This window comes from Onychomys torridus, chromosome 10, assembly GCF_903995425.1.
Source record: "Onychomys torridus chromosome 10, mOncTor1.1, whole genome shotgun sequence".
In the NCBI taxonomy this organism is placed as follows: domain Eukaryota; kingdom Metazoa; phylum Chordata; class Mammalia; order Rodentia; family Cricetidae; genus Onychomys; species Onychomys torridus.
Window position 1 is genome coordinate 69,283,289 of NC_050452.1, and position 13,765 is coordinate 69,297,053.

Below are 13,765 nucleotides of genomic sequence, written 5' to 3' on the forward strand. Positions count from 1 at the left end.
TGGGTAGGAGCACACCTGTATTAAAGGACTTGGTAGAGTAATATGAGCTACTTTATGATTACTGTGACCAGCCAGGAGTGGAAAGATGGCATTTCAGTACTCTCACAGGTGCAGATGAATGGTTTTTGAGAGCTTTGAATTTCTGGTTACGGCAAGAAAAGAGGCCAACTGTAGAATTGTGAGAACATGAGAGACTGTAAGCACTGAGATCATGGCTAGAGTCACATGCATGCAGAAAGCTTCAAACTGAGCCAAAAACAGGGTCAGAACAGGTCAATAAAGGACCAGAGCACAGAGGGCTGCTCACGCAAACCCAGTCCATTTGCTAGGTGGAGGGCTGAGTAGGGCAGGTCCCTGGGCTGTCTTCAAAGCTTTCCAGTATCTGTAAACCACACAAAGTCATCCATTTATTCATGTGTTTTCTACTTTTATAATTTTCTTTCATTTTTGTCAACAAAGACGTGTGTATCTTGAGACTCTGTCAATACTATTCTAGCTACTGGGAATAGGACAAAGGGACATAGTGTCTCCTCTAGATGACTTTGTGTGATCTCAGGGGCACAGACAGTAAACATAAAGAGAATAGAACTAAACAATGATACATTGTGCTGTGACAAGTACCATGAAGATAGAATCTGCAAGCTGCTTCATAAGTAACCTGCAGTTATTTTAGATCAAGTGGTCAAAAAGACCTTTTTTTCTTTTCATCCTAACTTTTTCTTTGACAAAACAACTTTATTTTGAAAGTTTCAAATTGAAGAAAATTAAGCATAGACTACATGCATGCCACTCATACAGACTCAGCAATTATTCACATTTTGGCTGAAACATTTGAAGGAAAGCTGTGAGCATTATAGGGCATCCTCCCTAAATATTTTAGTATTTAGCTCATAAAAGTAAAGTGCTTATATGCACCTCAACATCATTATCATAACTAAGAAATATAATATTTAGGCAGTTATATCACATAGTAATATTTTGGAGTTTGTAGGCCAAGATGTAAAGTTGAGGATACTGTAGGTACCTATAAAATAAAATGAAAAAAAAACAACAACAAAACAAATTACTTTGTTTATGTTGATGAAACCAATAGTATGATGATTGAGTATGTGATTTATAATACAATTTTTCATTTTCTCCACATTTGTTTTCTGTGTGTGTGTGTGTGTGTGTGTGTGTGTGTGTGTGTGCCTGAATGTTTTCTGCACGTGTTTGCATGTGGAGGCCAGAGGTTGATACAGGAATAGTCCTCTGTTGCTCATCCATCTTATTCATCAAGGAAAGACCTCTCAATCAAACCCACAGCTTGCCAATATGGGTAGTCTTGTTTGTTAGCTTTTTCTGAGGATCCCCTGCTACAGCCTTCCAGGGCTGGAATTACAGGTAGGCTGCAATGCCCATCTGACATTTATTAAAGTTTCTGGAGATCTGAGTCCTCACATTTGAGGGACAAGTACCATTTCCCAAGCCCTAAGATGTTCGTCTATAGATGCTCACCTATGATACGTTTTTACCCAATCTCATATATTTAAAAATTTACAGCTACACACACCACATCTTGAGTATATTCATCATTTAGAAGTAATTTACAGAATGGTATTGGACTCTTTAATGATTTTTAATACATTGTTACTTTACACATTAATTGATTTCAAGTAAAGGTTCATGGGAGCTCCTGGATTGTACATTTAAATGGGAATTTAAATACAGACTTTCCTTTCTGCTTGCACTGTGCTCAAAAAACATTGCAAGAACTGCAGTCTGAGCTCAGGAAATTCATCTGGAGAAATTTTTGCGGAGACAGAAATATTTTGCCTTGCTTTAATTTCTTAAACAAGAGGAAGCAATAAAGCCAGTTAACACCACCCATGATTGAAGTAGTATTAGCTGTCATTCAAGAGGCTTTTACCCACTGTAATTTCTGGATCTCACCATTCCATTGCTGTACTTGAATGTGGAATTCATTAAAATGTTACCAAAGCTATTGTAAAATATAGTTTAAAAATCCAGCCACTGATACACACCACCAGGCAAGGACTCATTTTATGTTCAGCAACATTTTAACCTTGACATTGAATTTCAAACACATATAATAAAACTTTAATGGTAAGAAAATTTCAGAATATTCACCTTCTACTGGCAGAAAATGCCATAGACCTGGAAGAGGTGGTTAAGTCTGTAAGAGTGAAGAGCATCCGGTCAGGAGCTTGGGGCGGGAGCAGGAATTCTTCCCAAAGTGTATATTGATAACAACTCAGTGTGGTTTCACACACTTTGTTTGTCCAGCTAGAGCTGTCCCTTTGCCACTTGTATATGTGCCATCAGGTATAACAGTTGTTAGCAGAGTCCCTTCTGGTGGCACTGAATTGCTGCCCTGACTCCTTCTTAGGATGCCTTTTCACAGGTTACCTTTCCTGACTAAAGGCAGAAAGTAGGTCTTTAGCATTTAAAATCCAACATGGAGAATTCATATGAAAACTCAAAGCAGTGCTGACAGACAGAATGAAAAACCAAGAGATCTTCCTGAATGCACAGACTGAATATATATGCTTTTCAAGACAGGGTTTCTCAGTGTAGTTTTGGTCCCTGTCCTGGATCTCACTCTGTAGACCAAGCTGGCCTCAAACTCACAGAGATCCACCTGGCTCTGCCTTCTGAGTGCTGGGATTAAAGGCATGTACCACTGCCACTCAGCTATTAAAGAAATTTTATTTTTATTTTTAGTTATGTGTGTATGAGTACAGGTGCCTGCAGAGGCTACAAGGGGTTGGATGCCCTGTACTTAGACTTATAGGCTTCTGTGATACAGCTGACCTGTGTGTCCAAGCTCCTCTCAAGAATGAAAGGGAAGTAGTTTACACTACTTCATAATGGTGTGCTATAAATATGAACAGCACACATGCATGTGTGGATAAATGATGGGCCATGGCATTGTTCTGTACTCAGTACTCAGTGATGGCCTCACACTGACCTCAGCAGCAGCATGAACTCTGTGTGACTTTTACTTCCATATCTGTGTGTATACCCAAGCCATATTGTGTAGACATAGTGGAGAACAGTTCACAGAACAATTGTTTAGAAACCTCTTTCTTGGTCCAAGTTTTTCTCCAAAGCATATTGTGACCTTAGGCACAATCTTCCTCTTGATGAATCCCCATCTTCTTATATGTGGAATATTAAGTTTGCACAAGTCCTTGGATACATAAGCTATGTCAAAAATGCTTCTCTTCTTAAACCCTGGAAGCAATCTTTGGAAGCAGATACAAATGATCTCTCATATTTGAATGAGTAAAACAGAGGCAAAGACCAAGCCATTAACTTACATACCAACCATCGCACAGGAAGTTTTGCAGTCAAAGTCAGAGTACAACAGGCAGGGAGAGAAGAGCTGGTTAGTTACACACTGTAATAACAACCTCTGAAGATTATCTTTCTCCTTTGGCACCAGGTACCATATTGATGGAAGCAATTAGAAGTCAGATCTTGGGGAAATGAGTGTTGTCTTAATTGCTTTCTATTGCTGTGATAAAATACTATGAGCAACATCAATGTGGGGAGAAAAGTGGTTATATATGAAGTAATAGTTTATGAAGTTTATAGTCCATCATCCAAGGAAACCAGGAAGGAAATCAAGACAGGAATCTGAAGGCAGGAACTGATACAGAGGTCATGGAGGAGTGCTGCTTACTGGCTTGTTCCTCACAGACTCTTCAGCCTGCTTTCTTATATAATCCAGGACCACCAGCACAGCCTACAGTGAGCTGAGTCCTCCCAAATGAATCATCAAACAAGAAATTGAACCACAGGCTTGCCCATAAGCTACTCTGGTGGGGGAATTTTCTCAGTTGAAGTTCCCTCTTCCAAAATGACTCCAGCTTGTGTCAACTTGACAATAAAACCAGCCATCACGGGGTTGATCATATTAGAGAAAGAAGAGACTGCATGTACTTAAGGATACTTTTATGTGGACAATCTTTTAGGGTTAGATAGGATAATTTCACTGAAGGATTCATTGAAGAAATACAAATGCTTCCAAAACATATTCTATAGTTTCTAATTCTGGAGGATGCTGACTAGAAGCCCTTAGCAAATATGCCTAACCCACACCAGCATGAGATGGACACCCCCTAAAAGACAAACACTTTATAATGGCTCACACAACAATTAACCCACAGAGCAAAAGGACACACAAAGAGACTGAAACAGGAGACCATTAGATGCACTTGTTCAGATTGCAAAGTAGCTCCAGGAATCTGTCAGATATTTTAAGCTGGTGCAGAAGATAACAGATACTGTGATGGTTGGTTTTTCATGATTTCTCATCCTTCCTGTCACTCTAAAACTTGATAAAATGGAATAATTCCAGGTTTATTAGCATCAAAACACAACAAGGTCCTGGTGAGAGACAGGTAAAAAGCTCCCTAGAGCAGTGAGCTTTTAGAGACCTCTAAGTGCTAATTGCAGGTATGAGGAATCTTGGGCTCAGTGACAGAAGTCAGAAAGCAGAGGCCATGGAAATAGCCATTTTTCCACCTCTCAGCTTCTAGATTTCTAAAAGCCATCACACACACACACACACACACACACACACACACACACACACCTGTCACATAAAGCTATTCAAGAACTCTGAGTGATGATTTACTTCACAGGGGCTACACCCTGGGGAATTTTATGCACAAAGTGAAATGGCTCTTGCCTAAGGGAGCACCTTTTTCATCGAATTCATTGGTCTTATGAGGAAATGGAAAAAAAAAAATCTTGTATAGGAACATGCTCAGAGGGAAGCTCATAAAAACATTCCATGCAAAGGACGAAAGAAGCACATGTGTAAGCAGCTACAGTGGGATAAGTGTACATTACTTCATTAAGATCTCTCAATGCATTCATTAGCTGGGGTATTGTTATAGTCTCACCTTAAAATGAAGATTCAGGATTTAGAGTATTTATGTGATTGGCCCAAATCAACACAACAAGGAGGCTAATTTCTTATTCTGTTTTGTCTAACTCAAAGTATAAGTTAACTTGTTTCATAGTGTGATGTTGAATCCTAGTATCTGTAGAAAGCAAGCTTACTTCCTCCATTTTCCTACATGTACATTTTCTGATTTTTGTGCAGGCATGGGTCATCCCTGACTCAGAGTTAAAATCAATTTTCACTGCTTAGTATGGCCTGAGGGATTACTGGTTCATTCAAAATGTGGTCTATACTAAAGAGCTGAACTCTAAGACACAAAGAAGCAAAGACTGGAGTCAAGAGTATTACAATTAGAGGACAGAAAAGATGGCGCCGAGAAGGGAATAAAACTCAGGGATGGGTAGGATGATTTCATGTGCTCTTTCATCTTTGCTTCGAGTACAGTGAATGCCTGAAAACATACGTGTCCAGAAGACTTACCCTGGGTAACCTCAGAGCTCCACCCAACACTGTGCACATAAAATTCAGGTTCTTCCATGGAAAGAAATAGAGATTACTTTTCCATACCAACCTCTTCAGTAATGCTAATTAGTAGAGCCGTGCTTTCACATCTGCATGGCTCATGCATGCAGCAGGCCTTCCTTGGGCTGAGTTGTTTATTATCAAGAGGAAATGGATCAAAAGCAGAGAGCATCGTTTTGTGTAGCAGCAGGATAATATTTACATTGGTTGAAGATCAAGTGCCTGGCCTCCTGGCACTTATCCACCCACTTCCTTGCAGGAAGCCATTACAATGCTGAACGCTGCAGGGAGGCCACTTTGGGCAGTTCCTCTATCCAACACATTGCTGTGCTTTTGACAGCAGGTCTTTGATGAATACCATGTACTACTCATTTCTCCTTAAACACGCTTCCTTTTATTAGACTAAGTCCTTTGTGGAAAAGAGTCATGAAAGCCTATGGTGCCCCTGAGTTTTCACCCTTACAGGTCCTTATTTGTTGTAGTGCAACACAAAACTGAATGTAACCTTCAGTCTCTATGAGTACAAGGGTCGTGTGTGTGTGTGTGTGTGTGTGTGTGTGTGTGTGTATGTGTGTGTCCCTGTATCCCAGTGCCTAATCAGCTATAGAGGACAAGGTAGGTACTGATTAATTACTAATTAAACTACTGGTTAATGGATGGACAGAAACATTCATATGCTTTCAGTAGGTAGATTCCTGATCACCTTTTCTTTTAGAAAGCAAAGAAAGAAGCCAGGTGTGGTGTTCACACCATGATCTCAGCCCTTTGTGGGCCAAGTATGACTATTACGTGTACTTGGCCATCATGGCCTATATTGTAAAACTTGTGTAAAAGGGAAAAGTGCAGATAGGGGAGGCTATAAAACACACTGAAAACCTACTATGTGTTGGATCTTATGATAAGATACATGGCACAATACATGTATTTTCTGGGAATTAGTGTTGTCCCTATCATAGAAAGAAGCCCCCTTTGTGCTGCAAAGGCCATCAATTGGCAAATGTCAAGGCAGATTCAGACTCAGATCTCTCTCTCTCTCTCTCTCTCTCTCTCTCTCTCTCTCTCTCTCTCTCTTTTGAGACAGGGTTTCTCTGTGTAGCTTTGTGCCTTTCCTGGAACTCGCTTTGGAAAACAGACTGGCCTCAAACTCACAGAGATCCACCTACCTCTGTCTCCAGAGTGCTGGGATTAAAGGCATATGCCACCACCGCCCGGCAGACTCATACCTCATTCTAACAGTAAGGCTGCTGGAGTTTCATTTCCTTTATACCTGCGTTGTCTCTAAACTTTTTAAAATCCCCAAAGTACAAAAATATGCTGGGAAAATCTGTATGTCAGAACAGAAAAACTTGGATTGATAACCGTGTATCAAGATGGGCTTGTTGATAGAACAGAGAACAACAAAATCACCAACACAGGGAATCCAAGTTTTAATCAGTGAAGACTCAATGTTGCTAGAGAGATATAAAAAACAATATCATTTTCATGGTTGCCCTGGAAGAACAGTCCTCCTTAATCAATCCTGTTGGAGTAGACACCGCCTTCCTACCACCTCCTGGCATTCCTCTTCGATCCCAGTCAGTTTATTCTGTACAGTGTGGAATCAACCAGACATTCATTTATTTATTTAATAATTTTTGAACCCTTGCTATAAGCCAATCCCTGCACTAGATTCTGGATATGTAGAGCTACAAAATCAGGTGTCATGGTTCTGTGCTCTAAGACTTTCATAGGAAAGTGGTATGGCCATGAACAACTGGGAGTTTCACTCTTACCAGGGAACCATCTCCCTTCAGCCAGACTTTAGACAAGTGCCTCACTACACTGTTTGTTATAGGTGGGAACCTGATATAAAACTAAATAACTAATGGAGAGGATCAGAGTCTTAGACTAGGACAAGCCAATCATCATCATAAATAGACAAACATTTGAATCTACTACCCCAGGATACAAATAGCTGTTCTGAGGGGGAAAATCAAGGTGAATAAACTTCTCTTTATTTCTCCTGACACACCTGAGCCCCACAGCGTCAAGTTGATCTCATGTGGCACTTGGGGATAATTTGTTCTGTTCTCAGGGAGTCTAGAGTATGTTGAGAATGGAAGACAGGATACAAGAGCGACTGGATAGCTAACTCATAGATGTGCTGTTAACATTGCTTCATGAGCAGGAATGAATGGGAAAATCATGAAAATGGTGTCCAGATAAAAGTGCAAGGTTGCAAATACATCAAAGAGTGGTGATGGGGAACTCTGTCCAGGAGCCTATATGGAACTACCAACAGAGACAAGATTAGCTTCCTACTCATCAGCACATTAACATTAACCTTGATAAGTAAAGTTACACGTTGTTCAAAACCATGACTCTCACGAAGTTTGTGCTTTGATCATTCCTTTCCAGTTTCCTTGGAGGGTAAATGTCAATATATCATGTCTGGCTAGGCCACTTTGTTTTTGAAGAGATTAAGGGCTTGTCTAGCTATCCGACAGAGAAGTAGATGGGTGATTGTGAGTATTCTCTAATTTGCTTCTAGCCAGTGATGTGGAAAACTGTGGCAAAGATACTAGAAATTTGTTTTGTATTTGATAGAGAGATTTGGGCAATTTCTGAGGACTTGATGACTGACCAACCCTCTGAAGCACAATGTCTGTGTTTTGTAAGAACTTTTTGAAGGCACTGGATCCTATAGATATGATTCCAAGCAATCTTCCCTTTTTCTGACCAGAAAAAATCCTCAAGAGTACATACATCATTTTAGAACTCTCACAAACTTTCAATGATTTCCTTTTTTTTTTTTTTTATTTTGTCTCCCTCTAGAAACCAACACAAAGCCCTTGCATTGGTCACTTGGCCCATCCACTTCTGTGAATCTTCCATTTGGAATTAGTCTGAGCTAAAACATCAAATGTCATCTCTGTGATGTGATCCTGATTCTACATTCAGAAGATGACCTGATCTCTCTAGATCTTAGTTCCCCTGTTTTCTAGAATGAGTATAAAATCTAACTGGGAGGCAGAGGCGACTGAAAAGTAAAGGAGATCACAGCCACATGCAACCTCAACAGAGATGATGGGTGTTTCTCCTCAGTGTTCACTCCGCATTGTCCAGTCTAACATGTACCTATTTATATATTATATATTTATATATTATAGAGATTCTAGAATACAATTCTTTCCTCATTGATATTATTTTAGCTCACCATTCGAAGGTATAGTCTAGCATGGCATAGAAGGATGAAAACTAAAATGTGAGGCAGTTGGTCATATTTTGTCTGCAGCCAGGGGTCAGACAACAAGAAGCATGTTAGACCATTGTGCCGGCTAGTCTTATGTCAACTTGATGCAAGCTAGAGTTATCTAAAATGAGGGAAGCTCAATTAATAAAATGTCTCCATAAGATTCAGTTGTAAAACATTTTCTTGTTTATGATTGATGGGAAAGGGCCCAGCCTATGGGTGATGCCACCCCTGCGCTGATGGTCTTCGGTTCTATAAGAAACCTGACTGAGAAAGCCAGGGAAAGAAAACCAGTTAGCAGCACCCCTCCATGGCCTCTGCATCAGATCCTGCTTCCAGGTCCTATCTTGTCTGAGTTTTTGTCTTGACTTCCTTTGATAATGAAAAGTAACATGGAAGCATAAACCAAATAAACCCTTTCCTCCCCAACTAGTTTTTTGGTCATGGTGTTTCACTGCAGCAATGGAAACCCTAACTAAGACATCCATCTCTTTCTTTTAACTTTAATTTGTTTTTACTATTACTACTATTATTGCTACTATCAGTATCTGTGTGTGTGTGTGTGTGTGTGTGTGTGTGTGTGTGTGTGTGTGTCTGAACATGTGCTATGGTGTGGATGCGTGGCAGGGCATCAGAAGACAGCTTTCTGGAATAGTTTGTCTCCTTCCACCATGGGACATGAGGATGAACTCTAGATTATCAGACTTCTTTGGCAGACTTCCTTTACCTTTGATCTATCTCAACTGCCCTCTAGGACAACTTCTGACCCCAGGAATCCAGAGCTTCATGAGAGACAGGGAAAGATCAGACAGATCAGTAAAGTAGTGGTGAGGAGACCCTCAGATACTGGGGGAACATGGAGAAAGATCTAAACTCAGTAGAGTGGAGAAGGAGCAGAAGATCACTTGCTGAAAAGAGGTGACTGCTTGGGAATCTGTTTGAAGATGTGCACACAGCTGGCTGGAAAGCAGCACCTCTATGGAAGCACAGAGCTGCTGCTAACTGCTCCTCCGCTCGGCTTCTCCACCTTGGGCTGGTTTCCCACACGGCTACTCTCTCCTCCAGCTTTCCTCTGACTCCTGATCTCACTCTCATCTGCCATTTCCGTTGAATGCCACATCATCCATGTTTTCCAAGCCAGGTGTATGGCTTCAGGCTCACCCTGGGAATCAGCCATCCATCTCCATTTATCAGGCCCAGAAATCAGACTTTTATGATAAGCCAATTGTAGGACACGGTTGCTCTCTGGCCCAACATCCTCGTTCATGGAGACCACAAACTGTGACAATTTCCTAATTCCACTGTGCTACCCTGCTGCTTTCTACCCTCCTGTGAAGCCTCACCCCCTTCTTTCTAGTGGGCAGCCTGAGGTTTATTCCTCTGGGACAGCAAGTGTCCTATGTCAAGCCTATCACAGAACTCCCTTTCAACTCCACTCTTAGGGTCACCATCAGGACCAGTAGAACTTCTAAACAATGGTCTAAGTCCTTTATCTAACATTCTCTATTCATCACTGCCAAATCCATGCAGAAGTGTACCATTGCCCAGAAACCACTTTCTGTGGTATTCAGGGCATCGAGCTATCGTGTTCCTTCAGCCTTCCTCAAGTATCTCTCCTAAGTTCCTACTGTAGTCCATAAGAGTAAAATTTGGTTCAGAATATTACCTGGGAGGAAAGAAACATGCTTTTCCCACTGGCCTCACCAGTCATTTCAATATGATCTCATATAAGTCACTTAATCTCACTAAAGCAATGATGGTTTTTATTACTTAGTTTTACATTTATTTATTTGTGGGGGCCAGCAGAGGAGAGGCACACACCAAACCACACAGGTAGAGGACAACTTTCAAGGCACCTCTTCTTCCACCCTGTACCAAGCAAGCCATCTTACCATCCCATGGTATTTCTTTAATATTAGTCGGAGGTCAGCAAACTCTGGCTTGTGAGCCTTCACATCCTCAGCCAGGTTTTACAAATGTAGGGTGTTTTTTTTTTTTTTTATTTGAACTTAGCTATATCTGTTCACTTGCATATTGTCCTCAGCTACTTAAACCTGATGACAGAAGAATTAGGTAATTGTCACAGAGGTTTCTGGTCCAGATAACCCGAAATATTTACAATCTGGCCTTTTACCAAAACATTTTCCAACTCTTGATCTACAGTATGGTTCTGATGTCTCATTAAAGTTCTAGCGCTTTGTGACTGTGATTAACTACATTTATAATTTAAAATGCATACACATCAACACCAGGGAAAAGTTAAGCTGCTTCATCTTTTCTACATCACCATTTATGTGCTAAGAGAGTTCAGAGGGCTCAGTCCACCTTTTGGAGTCTCAATTTCTTTTCTATTATTTTTAAAGGTAATTCTAGTACTCAATTTTTCAGGCTATAATGAGGTTTGAGGGTAAAAATTACATGCACACAAGACCATCTAACTTGATCCCTGGTACACGGTGGCTTTTCAGTGACATATTCCTTGTCCTCCCCTGCATCTTCTGGGTAATTTAATCACCATCTGTTAAATAGAGAAGGGACACAGTGTCTTTATTACTTAACAGATCTTAATAGAGACTCCCACTTAAATATCCCTCACCAAATTTGCCTTTGACATCCACATAAATACATTCCACAACCTCGATGTATGCCCAGCCCTCCTCCCTTCCATTACCATGTCTCTCCATGCATGAAGTGGGCAAACACAATCTGCTTGCATAACTAAAGGCTTTGTGAAGTGTCTGATCACTCGGGGCAGGTGCTGCTCTGGAGTGTGGAGGATGAGCATCATCTTGAGAAGAATCAATTGGATGGAAGCTTTGCTAGGAAAGAGAAGCATCAACCTAACACTTGACATTGTCAGGTACCTCCTACACAGTCCTGGGGGAAAGTCTTCATGGCCCATTTTAGGAGACAGTGGCTTATTTAAGATAGAATGATTGCTACCAAAAGTAGGTGAGGCAGTCAGCCAAGGTGTTGTTCAGGCCATTTGCTAGAGGAATGGTGAGATGCTGCTGACTGATAGTCTTAGTTGGTGCATGCCTGGCTCCTTCTTCACATTGTGCTAGAGGTATGTTATTCAAGTGCTGATCACAACTGCTGCCGGGACTTGGTGTGGATCCTAGTGCTGATATGTGGACATGTGGAAAGCCTCTAATAGGCAATTAGAAGAGTTACTTTGCAATGTTGTGACTATCATACCTTACAAAAACAATTAAAAAAAGAGAAGATCTGATTCCTGCTTTCAGTCCACCCAAGTGGAGGAAGCACAGCAAAACAGCTCAATTCATGGCACAGGGGATGGGAGTGTATAGCAGTCTGTGTACATCGTACCAGGTCAAGAAGCTGTGAGTGAGACATAAAGTGGGCAGGCATGACATGTTCTCAGAGACTTGCCCCCACCCCACCCCCAGTGACTCACTTTCTTTAGCAAGGCCCTAACTTCAGAAGTTTCCAAAATTTCTGAAAATAGTGTCACTATGTGGGAGCCAAGTGTTCAAAAGTGAGATTGTAGCAAATATTTCAGATTCAACTAAAATATTCTGCCCTGTGGTTGATATATTGTGTACCCGAATAAACTTACCTGGGGGTCAGAGAACAGAACAGCCACTAGATTAGACATAGAGGCCAGAAAGTGGTGGCACACACACCTTTAATTCTATCACTTGGGAGGCAGAGATCCATTTGAATCTCTGTGAGTTCAACACCACAGTGGTAACAGAGCCAGATGTGGTGGCATACATCTGAGGTTTTTATTAATAAGACCATTTACCAGTTCTTCTGGTGCCCAATGTGGTGTCGCATGCCTTTAATCTCAACATACAGGAGGCAAAGGCGGGGGCTGCGGGGGGGGGGGGGAGGGTGTTCTGTGAGTTCAAGGCTAGTCTACAGAGCAAGTTCCAGAACAGGATCCAAAGCTACATAGAAAAACAAAAAAAGAAAAAAACAAAACTAAACTAAACAAAAGAACAAACAACAACAAAAAAGGTTGGCTGTGGCTTATTCTGCTTCTCTGATGCAAACCCAATTTCTGGCTCCAGGTTATTTTTATTAATAAGACCATTTAAGATTCATTTTACACTGCCCCTAGAGACTAGAGAGAATCATGACCAAGTATATTTCATCTAATGGTCAGAGTTCCCATAGCATTGACAGTTCCAACACTGTTCCAAGGCCCAATTTTAGACACTAAACTGGTATTTGTGGAGAAATTTTAGCCTTGGAGCTTCTGTTAAAATAAAAAGACCTGTTACATACTTCCAACATGCAATGGCACAGAGTAACATTGCCATTCCCACTAAGGAGGATGGGAATCCTAGAAAAGAAAGATTGGACCAAAGCAATATGGAAACCCAGCAGGGCAAACACCAAATCCTGTAGCACCACACCACTTCATGTGAGCTCCAACAGGCTTATATTGTCTTCCCAGTCAAACTCCTATGGTCTCTTTGTTGGAGTAGTTCCACTCAGCACCCATACCTTTCTTTGGCAGTTGCCCTGTTCCTGGCCTCTCCAATATCTTGGAGTCTCCATTGTAAGGTGGGCTTCACCTTCAAATGTTCACACATTATCTGCTCAGGGCCTATATTTTGACTGACCTTTGAAGTTGTCTTTAAAAATATAGACATAAATATCCATAATTCTGTAACTGCTGCATTCAGCATGTTTTCACAACCTGTTCCCTGTGGATAAATGCCAAGTTATCTTACTAGATTAAGCTGTAGTCAGGGTTCTCTAGACCATTGGAACAGTGACCTCTGAGATCCTGGGAGATGAGTCTAGAAAACAATGGCCCTGCATGAATATGTTACCCCTGTGGCTCTCTCTTTACAGAAGAAACTTTATTTTTTATTGTTAATAAGTTTTTTGTTTTTTTGAGACAAGGTTTCTCTGTGTAGCTTTGTGCCTTCTCTGGAACTCACACTGTAGCCCAGGCTGGCCTTGAACTCATAGAGACCTGCCTGGCTCTGCCTCCTGAGTGCTGGGATCAAAGGCATGAGCCACCACCTCCAGGCCTTGTTAATAATTTTTTTAAATGCAAAGCATTCAAATTCAACTTTGGTACTTAGAAACACAGTTTGATGTTGTTGATTCTC